Below are 12,651 nucleotides of genomic sequence, written 5' to 3' on the forward strand. Positions count from 1 at the left end.
AGTTGCGTCAAACGATGAGCCACCTTCGCGTTGTATGGGAGAGGTAGGGATGGTATAACAGTACTTGTCCACGAAAAATTTGCAAAGTAGGCCCGTTCGGAAGATAGTGTTAACTCCTCGGACCGTGTAGTTTGTGGACGTCCCGGTGCAACCGTCGGCTGCAATGAAGAGCTGGGAGTGGACCGTGGATCCGTCCGGACATGCCACCTTGAAGCCTGCCTTGTCGTATCGCATCCACAAGCCGTTGTTCAGTCTGTAATTGAACTTATTATCGTCAAAAGGATAAAGTTTTTTCAGACAACCTTCGTGTGTATGGGAGAGAGAACTGTTTAGCACTTTACCTAACTCGCATGAATCCATTGACATAGGATGGAATTCAAAGGAGTCAGCTGTACAAACTTTATTATTCATGGCTTCTGAACAGTGAGTGAATTTATCTAAGTCCTCAATGACTGTATATGTTTCCCTATCAGGGGAAATCAATACGTGTCCCGTCAAATTGGATATTACTGGACTTGAGTTATTCGTCATGAAAGTTGGGAACGGTGCGATTTTGTATGCTTGCCAGGCATCAGAAGAATCAAAGGGAATTGTGATCATGATCTTGTAATTTTCAACGCTTACCGATATTAAACTATAATAAAATTCTATCTTATGGGCGTCTATCAAAGGAACATAACCCAGTTTCTCCCGTCCGTTCTCCAAAGTTAAAGTTAGATCTTTAATAGGCAAAAGATGTGGGGATAAAACACCCCGTGTTGCGAGCGTAATAGCTTCTACATAGTCTTTTGATTTCTCAATAAAATTTGAAATTTTGGTATGGATATGATCTATTTTCGAACTATAATAAGCTAACGTAGCCAGCAAGTGTTGCACTTCCATAATCTGATCGATATTACTAGAATGTTCGTTCACCAAACTCATTATTTGATTGATTGATGATAATTGGTTACGCAGTTCTGACAAAACTAATTCGTTTTCATGTTGCAAAAACTCAATTCTCTTATTCTGATCATTAATTTTAAGGCGATTTGAAATTCCTAAGCCTAAACTTGCAACAGATCCAAAGATGTTTAGTGCAGCAAAGATAAACGGGTTGCGTCTTTCGAGGTTATTGTGCCGCACAGTCCACATCAGCAGATCTCGAGCCAGAGCTTCTGCCTCGGCAGTTTTATTTTGCAAGTCGTATGATAACATTTCCGCAATACTTAGTGTTTGTGCTAGCGAACTCTCTGGATTAACAGGAAAATGACGTTGGTGCATTTCATTCAACGAAACAGCGAACCTCAACAGGTCACACTTTAGGTTAATGACGTCATCCTCGGGGAGAAAAATCACTTCCATGTCTATTTCTATAACTATATTGCTTGCGGCAATGAAAACGTCTTCTGTTCTTTCTACAATGGTGCCATTGGTAAAATCTATATTTTTTGTTTTAGCGCTCTTCCCACACGATAAAGATGTCTGAACAAACAGTATCACTCCTAACAATAAAAGCTTCATTTTGGAAACCTGCAATGAGTAAAATATATGTAATTACTCCCGTTTAAGAAAAATGTTTACATACAAATATTATATATATATATATATATATATATATATATATATATATATATATATATATATATATATATATATATATATATATATATAAGTGATTATACAAGTTTCATAGATACAAAAATTCCCTCACTTCCTTCTACCCTTCTTTTAATTTCTTATGTGGGCCAATGGTATGATTCTCTTATTAGTGGGTTGGGATACGTTTTGAACTCTAAATCTATTGGCCGTTAATATTTATAAAATGTTAAACGGGCCTTCAAACTTAGGTGTCAGTTTGTAGTTGAGTCCTTTGCGTACATATACTTGTATGTATACCTTATCGCCCACGGTATATGTTTTAGTTGGCTTAGCTATTTTATCATGACTTCTTTTCATTATGATTTGTGATTCTTCTAGATTCTTATGAAGTATATTATATCGACTTATGCTTGCATCCATAACATCCTTTAGAGGATTTGATAAATTGGTTGTAGGCGTTAATACTGGAAAGGCGTTCTAGCTGGGGGTACCGTACAGTGCCTCGTGCGGCGACATTTTGATAGATACATGATATGAGTGATTAAGAGTGCTTAGTACCGCAGGTATGGCAATATCCCTGGGGTCCATTCCCCTAATGTAACTCTTAATGTGTTTAAAACCTTACGATTTGCTCTTTCCACTAGCCCGTTAGACTCTGGGTGGTAGATCATGTTATTGATTTTCTTTATGCAAAGGAATTCACACAACGAGTTAAGGAAATGATTATTGAATTCTCCACCCGAGTCCGAGATTATCATGTGTGGAATTCCATGTTTACAAATGTAGCACTCGTAAAACTTCCTAGCGCATTCGATCGCGGTTTTAGTTTTAAGCGCTATCAGTTCGGTATATCGAGTCAAGGCATCTATGATTACTAAGAGGTGCTTATTTCCTCTGTCTGACTCGTAAAACCCTGTTAATAAATCTAAGTGTACTCTTTCAAAGGGTTGATTGGGCGCTGGATAAGCCCCTAGGCTGACAGGTGTCTTCGTGTGCCCTTTGTATTCCTGACAAGTGCGACAATTAGCTATGTGCTTTTTTATATCTGTAAGCATTGTATGCCAATAAAATAATGATTTGGCTTTCTGTGACATGATGGAGAAACCCGGGTGGCCATGCAATGGATTTGCATGCAACCAATTTAAGACAGTGGGTATAAGTGAGATTGGTACCACTACCTGGTCGTTATTCACCTGTGGTGTGTTGCGGGTTTTCCTCGTCACGGATCTACACAGAATATTATCCTTGATTATATAACTCTGCTGCTTATACTTTATGTATTCCTTTTCCTTAGGATTTCCGTTTAAAGCATTTATGATTTTTTCTAATTGCTGATCTTTTATTTGTTCAGTCTGTATTAGTTCAGCACTCCAGCCCAGATCTTCCTGTTCAGATACAGTTTTAACAATGGGCATGGAGGTTGATATATCTATTAATTCAGCTAATGGCTCCGTACAAGATGACGAGGGGTTGCGTGATAATGCGTCAGCAATGATATTTGCTTTCCCAGGTAAATACCCGATCCTCGCGCCAAAGTCTTGGATGATCATATGCCACCGAGTTCGCTTAGGGCTGTGACTAAAGCCTTTAAAGAAGTCGGTTAGGGGCTTATGATCAGTGAGAACCTTGACGGGATAACCGTATCTTATGAACTTAAAATGCACTAGTGAATTAACAATAGCGAGCCCTTCCTTGTCTATTACTGCATATTTACTTTCGGAAGGTCTCAGTTTACGTGAATAGAAAGCTATAGGGAAAAACTGTTTGTCATATTGCTGATACCCCACCTACTCCTAGGTCTGAGGCGTCTGTTGCAATAAAGAATTCCTTACCGAAGTCAGGAAATTTTAAGATAGGGGAACTACACAGTTCATCTTTCAAGGTATCAAACACCTGTTGATGTTTCTCAGACCATATGAAATCTACGCCCTTCTTCGTAAGATCAGTTAGGGGAGTGGCTATTATTGAATAGTTGCGTATAAAATGCCTATAATAGCCACTACACCCCAGAAATTGATGTACCCTTGATGTTAGTAGGTATCGGAAAGTTACGGATAGCCGACACCTTATCGTGGACTACTTTAAGACCTTGACTAGACACTGTGAAACCTAAATAGACTAGTTCTGTTTTGAAAAATTCACACTTACTTATCTTTACCCTTAAGTTATGCTGTCTTAGTCTCTGTAGCACTAGCTCCAGTTTACGTAGATGTTCTTCTAAGGTATTAGAAAAGATTACAAGGTCGTCCATATAGGCATGTAGGATATCCCCTAACAAGTCTCCAAACACTATGTTGATCATTCTAGTAAACGTTATGGGAGCACAACGTAAACCAAAAGGCATACGCAAAAATTCATAATGTCCCCTGGCTGTGCTGAAGGCAGTGTATGGGATACTCTCTTCTTCTAATGGTATCTGGTGGAAGCCTTTAAGTAAGTCCAAACTGGTAAAATATTTGTTTTGGCCTAGTAAAGATAAAATATCGTCCGTACATGGCACTGGGAATCGATCAGGGATCGTTTCCTCATTTAAGCGACGGAAGTCTACGCAGATACGCCAAGTTCGATCTTTTTTCGGTACGACTATTAACGGAAAATTATAAGGGCTGTTCGATTTCCTAATGACTCCTTCTTCTAGCATTTTACCTACTTCATCATTTATCTCATTCTGGAATTTCATAGGGAGTCTGTACGAAGGTACATAGATAACTTTCTGCTTGTCTTTTAACCTTATTTGGTGTTCTATGACATCCGTTTTTCCTAAGGATCCATCAGTAGTGGAAAAAACATCATGATATTCAGTTAAAAGACCAAGAAATTTCTGCTGAATTTCCTCTTCTTGAATGTCTTTATTGATTTTATTTTTTATAGATTGCAAAAGGGATTCATCCGCAACTGATTGAGTGTGATTGATCTCAGCGATGGTAAGAATGCGATGTTTATAAACTTCCACATCCAAGATATGTTGATTTTTGTGAATTACTAAAGTATATTCAATGATTACAGACTCAATGTTACATTGTTGTTGTGAGCCGACTGTATAAATGGCTTGTGTGACGGACAATCCGTGAGTTTTCAGAGTGTCGGAAAGGATTAACATTTCAGATCCCGGCAAAATTTTCTTTACACGCACTAATATATTCGAAGTTACGTTCGGCTCGAGAGTTTGCGTGCAAGCCGATATTATGGGTGAGCGAGAATTCTGTTGGGTCGCATGGATTATTTCTTGATTCATGAGACAAGTGATTGGTTCTTCAACGTATGTTACTGTTCTATTTGTTGTCTCCATTTTGTCCAAAACTGATTTTAAGGTATTAGAAGACTTATAGAATTTTCCTTTGATATACATGCCGTGTTTGGCAGGGGCTAAGGTAATGTTTTGAATGCCCATAGACAGGTATCCTATAATTACAGCGGGATACATATCAATGTTTTGTACAACGATAAAAGTATCAGTAAACGTGCGCTTACCGACCTTGTACTGAACATGAGTTACTCCTACCACATTTAATTCATTATTTCTTATACCTGAGAGTCTTACTCCGGACTTCTCTATAGGGAAGTTCGAAAATAACAAGTGGTGAGTCTGCAAATCCATGATATTACGTGGACTACCAGAATAAAAAAATAATGTGAAGGATTTGTGCTCTAAATTTACTGCGTGTAAGGTTGGGCGTAACTCGTCTTGACTTATAATTGCGTGAATTTGTTGCAAATCTACGGGAACCTGCACTGATTTTTTTGGATTCGGCCGTGTGTTTCATAGGAAAATCGATTGCCTCACAATACAATGATCTGATAAATGATTAAACTGATTATTTGATACAAAAGATGTTGATATGAATGACCCAACATCATCACCTCCCCCATTGAAGTTGACTACGTGGTATTTGCTTTGTTTTGCACACTCGGAAAATTCGTCTGACCTTGCGAGTTCTGAAGCATGATTTGTTTGTTTGTGATGTTGAACAGCATTGCTGTTCGCCTGCTTCTTTTTAAAGTACTGAGGATTCTTCTTTTTGTTTTCATTGGCAACTGTTTGCGTGTTTCTAGGATTCTGCTGTTGATTCCGCGAGAAGCATCGATTATATGAATGAGTGGAACTGTTATGAATTGAACAAAAATGCGTCCGACAGTCTGAAATCATGTGTCCTGGCCGTTTGCAATTGTAACAAGTCATCCCTGCAGCTTGATTATTATTAACCACGTTTACTTGTTGTGGCTTATTCTCATTTTTTGCAAAAACTTGAGTAAGCAAGGGATCAAGGTCAGTACACTTAGACATGTGCTTTTTGATCTGTTTATACACATCTAGTTCCATACTGTCGGGCATTAGCTTTTTGTCAAAACACCGCACTAAAGCTTCAGGCAACATGACTGTCATATAAGTCAGATATATTAGCCGTATGAAATCTTTCATGGCGATATTGGATCTTGTAACCCACGTGGAGTTACGTAAGTTATCTTGATATTCATTTAGCCAGTCGGCAATTACTGCCGCCCGTTCTACAACATTAAGCTGAGTCATAGAGGCTTGATTAAGGATGTTCCTTAAAGCCAACACTACATCTAAGGCCTCTTCACCGCCATATATAGCACGTAGCCTAACTTTGAAATCGTCCCATGTAACCGCCTCTTGGAAAGAGACTCCTCTAAGATATGCGCTTGCATCTCCTTTAGCAAAGTCTATGAAGCTTTTAGCCTCCTGTAATTGTACAGATGGGTCTGTGATGCATTTTGCATTTAAATGAGCATCTACTGATGAGATCCATGAACCCATTGACCCAACCTTGAAAAGGGACTATTGCTGACCTCGCACTGACTAGAGTAACCACGGGATTGGGGTTACCAGGTGCGGGGGAACCAGCCACAGTAGTTGCCATGTTAACTTTTACTTTTTTCTTATCACTACGATTCCTTGCGATCCTATCAAAGTATCTATAAGAGTACACATGACCACTGCGTAAACGCATATGCAATAAAAATAAAGTCCCCCAAAATGATAATATTAATACAGATAATGTGATAAAGATATATTCCGGAGAACTTCTGGAAGAAAAAGGGATTAGCAACAAAGAGAAAAAAAAAATTCTGCGGGCGAGAATTCGTAGTTGAAGATAGATTCCTGCAATGAAGGAAGATTAAGACTACGTATAACTCACCCCAGGAATAATGGACGATCGACTCGTGATGTAAAACACTTCACTGATAAAACCTGAATGGATAAAAGATGTACTTAGCTTTGGTATATATGCGGAAAGAATGTTGACGTTTCGATGATGTCACAGCCTCTCTCTCTTTCTCGCGTTGCAGGAAAGACCGTTGTTGTCGTGATGACGTCACAGCCTCTCTCTCTCTCTCTCTCTCACGTTGCAGGAAAGACCGTTGTTGTCGTGATGAATGTTTCTCTTCCTGTTGATGATCTGATGCTGCTTCACGTCCGGTTTGATTCTTGAAGGTATGTGATGAAAGTCGTTCACTAAACGTTGATTTTGATGCTTGAATTCGTCTCGATGAAGGACATTTCTTCGTATTCGTTGGATGTTTACTGTTGCTTGTTGATTGAAGATCCTGTTTCCTCAGTTTATTTCTGATTTATAGCTGATTTTAGATGATTCCATTTCTTCGGCAGACGTATATGGTTCTTTTGTAACTGTAGATTTAGGTCTGTTACCATCACTTGCTGTTAGCTGCCACCAAAATATAACAGTTTGTATGTCTTTTCTTACGACTGTTATACGTAAGTATTGTGGTTCTACTTTCCCTTCTCGTCTGAGTGATATCTAGTAGATTTGGTTCTTCTTTAGAATAAGGGAGATGATTCAACGGACTGAGTTAACTTAACAACTTTATTTCTTAGCTCCATCACTGGAGTATAGGAATGGTTTGGTCGGATGACCGCTCCGTTGAGAAATCTAAGTTGAACTGAAATATAGGAGCATCGCGTCGATAGCGGAACACTAGCTATCTCAGCGATTTACATCATAACAAGAATAAAATGAACACGTAGCCCTACTGCTCGGAAGTCATGCATTTCCGCTATAGGTGAATAGGTCAACCGCTTCTCATGGAAGGTGTTGTGACCGGTCTACAAAACTCAGAAAATGATGATATGTTCAAACGCAAACCAGGCTACTGCAAGCATTGCATAGCATGGTCTAGTTTCACGTCCTGTTTATGGCATGGCGGTTACACTCCTAATTCGCCAATGACCCCTTGGGTCATGGGTTTATTTACAGATATGGAATTTATCTGTATCTACAAATGTATATATTACAAATACGTTGATATATGATTATTTTGCTCCACAGAAGTAGTTTTTATTATATTAACTATAGCAAAGAGTTGGTATAAATTAGAACATTGATATTCAAAGTAATAAACCACTTTTTTTGCAAATTTTGTCCATCTATAAAAATTAGATGACGTATCATTACAGTGTTGTCAAACTTCTTCCTGTGGAGACTATATATATTATTTTCTTATTGTAAGGGCACATGTCAGTAATTTATGCTTGCCTTCTGGATGAAACCCCTCTTTTTTTGTATGTATGGTTACGATTAGAGCACTTGAAGTTTGTTTTTAAATTGATGTTTGTTACGTAACCCTGTAATTTTGATGTGACAACAGTGTTATGCAATATACTCCTCCCGAGTTTTCTTTTAGGGTGGAAAGGTGAAGCTCTCGGATTTTAGCAGCTGACTCCACGAAGGCAGGTAAAAGAAGATGTTCTTGTAGAATCCAACCACATCACCTCGTGAATTGTTGTCGCCATTGCAGTAACTTCTTCATAAGGATATTCTGGGATCCTGTTTTGCCATTTATGTTTTTTTTTCTATCGAAGTAACGTAACGTTTTGTTAATTTTTGCATTAATGCGTTAGTTTTCTTGCTTCTTAACGTAACTTGGATAATTGTAGTGTTCTTTAAATGTGTCTTTGTGAACCCGTGTGGCATCACCCAAAAAGAATTGGTGCAGGAAATACAGTTGATTGTTTCTTAACTGCACTTTTGTTGAATAAAAATGCAATGTTTCTTGACTTTAAGTAAGTTAGTAAACTCCTCAGCACTGTAACTTGGTCTCATTCAAAGCTAGTGCAGGAGGGCTTAAGGTTGAATGAAATCGTACCGAATGTGGCCCTAAAATTTTTTTAGTTTCACCACATTATTAATACAAATGATTATCTATCCCTTGCAAGGAATCTAGTCCAGGAATCTAATCCAGGGATCTAGTCCAGGAGTTCTGAAGACTAGGTAAATTAACTAAGTCCATGAGACTAGGCCTGGGAGAAATTTGGCATGATGTAATGAGCAATAAAGAAACAAGCTGAGTACCAGGAATTTTCTTCGATACCCCTAAAATGGAAATCAGCACTTCAATTGCCTCCCAGTGGGAAGACATCACCTGGCCTCATCAGTAGTAAGACCCATAATTCCCAGGCAGCGTAAAGGTCATTAGTCTTCATACCCACCGTGTCAACTATGACACAGTACCATTCTCCGACCTCTGTCTCCAGGCAAGAAGACTGACAACACTGTATATGTATACTAATAGTATTCTTATTCTCGTATATCTTAATGTCATGGTGTGGGAAAAATTCACCCACGACATTTGGTGGCAGCTGTGATGGATCTGTAGTCCAGTGCTATTGATCCATACCCACTGTGCCTATATGTTATGTAGGTCACTTATAATGTATTGTCATATTGTATGCATTTCTTTATACAATATTGTTAATTGTTATCTGAGTAAGGTCATGAATTGTTTACATACATATTCATTATTTCTGTAGTGATGGATTGTATGGTATTGCCTCTTAATGTAGTTTACATTTTATTATTTGATTATATATAAGTGTTTGAAATATTGTAACAATGGCGACTGGTACTGATGAATCATACATTGATCTAATTCAATTAGAACAAGAAACACAACAAACATTACAGACAGTTAAGAGCTTCACTCATTCCTACCAGGACGTTTGGTCTCAAGTGGGAGATTTATCAAATCAAATCAAGGACTTGGACCAGAAGTTGGTTGACATACAGGGGACAATACAACACTTAACACCCAAACATAATAACACTCAACCACCCATAATGTCTACACCACATACATCTCACATTCCAAGTGATGAAGAATGGTTGGTTACCATGAAAGAGCACTCTGAAAATGTGCCTGATATAGTAACTGAAGAAGTTCGTACAAGAGGTGCTAGGAATATTGTGTGCCTCCCTCATGTCTCATTGAAGAGATATAGACTCTGTGTGATGATGTACAGTACTGTAATTTTGTACGTTTTGTGTATTCTCTTTATACTTGGTTAGAGATCGATGAAAATATAATTTTTTTCTCTTCACAGTGGCCAGTAATGTGAAAGTTTTATAGTTTTGAGGTAATGAACAAAGGAATAATGTAAAACATTTTGTACAAGAATTCACATAGTGCCCTGGTTGGGAATGCAATTGTGCTCTTATGGGTCTTGTCTTATAGGAAATTGTCAGAGTTTTGCTCTTGTAGTACTGGTTTGGTACATTTTAGAGGATAGAGTACACCACTTTCCAAACCCCTTTGAGATTCAAGTTCAGAGTCATTTCTAGCCAATAGCGCTGGTGAGTTTGATAATCATTAGGACGCCTCAATAGGAGTAAATGCTGTCTTCACATGTGGAGAACTCTTTTGTTGCAGAGTGATGTGACATCCTGTGTAAGTGGAGTCAATCTAACGCCAGTATTAGGCTAGGCAAAGCTATTAGGAAAGCTGTATTGAACGCACACCTATAGGGTAGTGTCCCCATTTAGTACTCAAGTATATTCTTGTTTTATGTTGTTGCAAGAGCCCCTTTAGTCTCTAGTTGAGTTCGTTGCTTGTTTCTACTGTATGAAACCTGTTTTTCCACAGTCGCAGACCCATCTAAGGAGCTGTTTGGTTCCGTTAGGAAAAGTTGTCCTTGATATTAGAGTGGACAAGAATCAATTCTTCCCCGAGGGAAAAGCTTTGTAATGGGAAAAATATTCCTTTCATTATTAGTGATTTATTTAGGAATTGATTCACCATCCTCTTCTAATATCTTTACACTACTGTTGTAAGAGTGATTGGAACTGTGAAGTTTTTTCTTTTTTGTTGTGAACGTCGAGTGCGTGGCAGTGTAGCCAGTCCCTTGTTTTGTTTATCTTTCGCTTTGAGTATGGTAGCGCTGCCCTGAATCTTTCGTCTGCATTTTGGTAACACTAAAAGACTATGTAAGGATCACGAATGCTTTCATGTGAGGAGGACGTCAACTGGTCCATCCTTCATTTTGGTTATTTCACCAAGTTATTAATACAAATGATTACCAAGTTATTAATACAAATGATTATCTATCCCTTGCAAGGAATCTAGTCCAGGAATCTAATCCAGGGATCTAGTCCAGGAGTTCTGAAGACTAGGTAAATTAACTAAGTCCAGGAGACTAGGCCTAGGAGAAATTTAGCATGATGTAATGAGTAATAAAGAAACAAGCTGAGTACCAGGAATTTTCTTCGATACCCCTAAAATGGAAAGCAGCACTTCAATTGCCTCCCAGTGGGAAGACATCACCTGGCCTCATCAGTAGTAAGACCCATACACACAAGGAATATCATGTAATAGCAGGTAGGACAGGCCTACCCTAATTCCCAGGCAGCGTAAAGGTCATTAGTCTTCATACCCACCGTGTCAACTATGACACAGTACCATTCTCCGACCCCTGTCTCCAGGCAAGAAGACTGACAACAGTGTATATGTGTAGGCCTAGGGTTTTTGATTAATAATATATTGCCTATATGTTCTCTGTTGCCTATGGAATGTGAAGAACAGTGCAGAGGCAACGACCCGAGAGAAGCTGACAATGAGTTTCTATGGATGGCGTGAGATAAAACTGCTTAGTTAGACAAGTCAATGTACTGAGTTTATTAACTCTTCTCAAAGTGCCTTTGTGAAACTGGTTGCGGCCAGAATTGTGAGGCGTTAACGAACTGTGTGTTCGTATGTGCATGTGCGCCTCTTTCTGTTAAAAGTGTCTCATACACAAGTATATGGGGGATTTTGATAGAGGCGTCTTCGAGAGAAAGGCAAGATGCCGTGGCGCTCACCGGGAGTCTTTGTTATTTAGTGCTTATAGTGTTCCGACTGCATGGGTGAGTTAAATTACTTTAGCCAAAGAGCGGCTTGTTGTCTGTTTGACATTTTTAAGAATATCTGATCTTTGATTTTGTTGCTAAACTTATGTGTACTTATGGGATGTGTTCTGTGTCTTTGAAACAGACGGTTCTGGCAATGGAGGGACAGGGAGTTCCCGATGGTGTAGACTTTTTGGTGACTGCATACAGTCAGACATTTTACTGTTGGGGTTTTAATAGAATTGATTCATTATTTATTTGCTGTTAATAAATGTTTATTTTGATGATGCAACTCTCTCATTTTCATTACCTGTTAGAATGGAGAGAAAGAGGTGGAGAGAGAGAGAGAGAGGTGTCGGTGAGAGAGAGAGAGGTGTCGGTGAGAGAGAGCGAGAGAGAGGGGTCGCTTAGAGAGAGAGAGGCTGTGTGTATTAGTTTGCCTGACGTTCGGTTCGAGCTACACGTTTACCAAATGAATAATGCGGGAATCTCCCCATTACATATGTATACTAATAGTATTCTTATTCTCGTATATCTTAATGTCATGGTGTGGGAAAAATTCGCCCGCGACAGTCATATGACTTTGCAGTTTTGTTTTGTTTTTCTTAGGCATTTTGTTTACCACCTTCTCCCCCTATATTAGTAGTGAACTACTGAAGTGCCTTATTAACGATTGTTGTTTTTCTCTCTTATGAGCTGTGTTGACTTGAGTTGAAGGCTTGGTCGTAAGGTTGGTGATATGTGACAGATAGTTGGAGTTCCACCTCACAGCCTGACGCTTTTCCACAGAATTTAATGTCACTTCAACCGTCTTTATAAGGAGATTTGGATCACGGCTTATCTAATCCTTCGCTGCGCTGTGTATGGTCGCTGGTGTTTAGTCACCCTCAGCAATCTCCAGCCACACCCCTTCCCTCATTCGTTGAAAGGA

This window comes from Macrobrachium nipponense, chromosome 45 (genome assembly GCF_015104395.2).
Source record: "Macrobrachium nipponense isolate FS-2020 chromosome 45, ASM1510439v2, whole genome shotgun sequence".
In the NCBI taxonomy this organism is placed as follows: Eukaryota; Metazoa; Arthropoda; class Malacostraca; order Decapoda; family Palaemonidae; genus Macrobrachium; species Macrobrachium nipponense.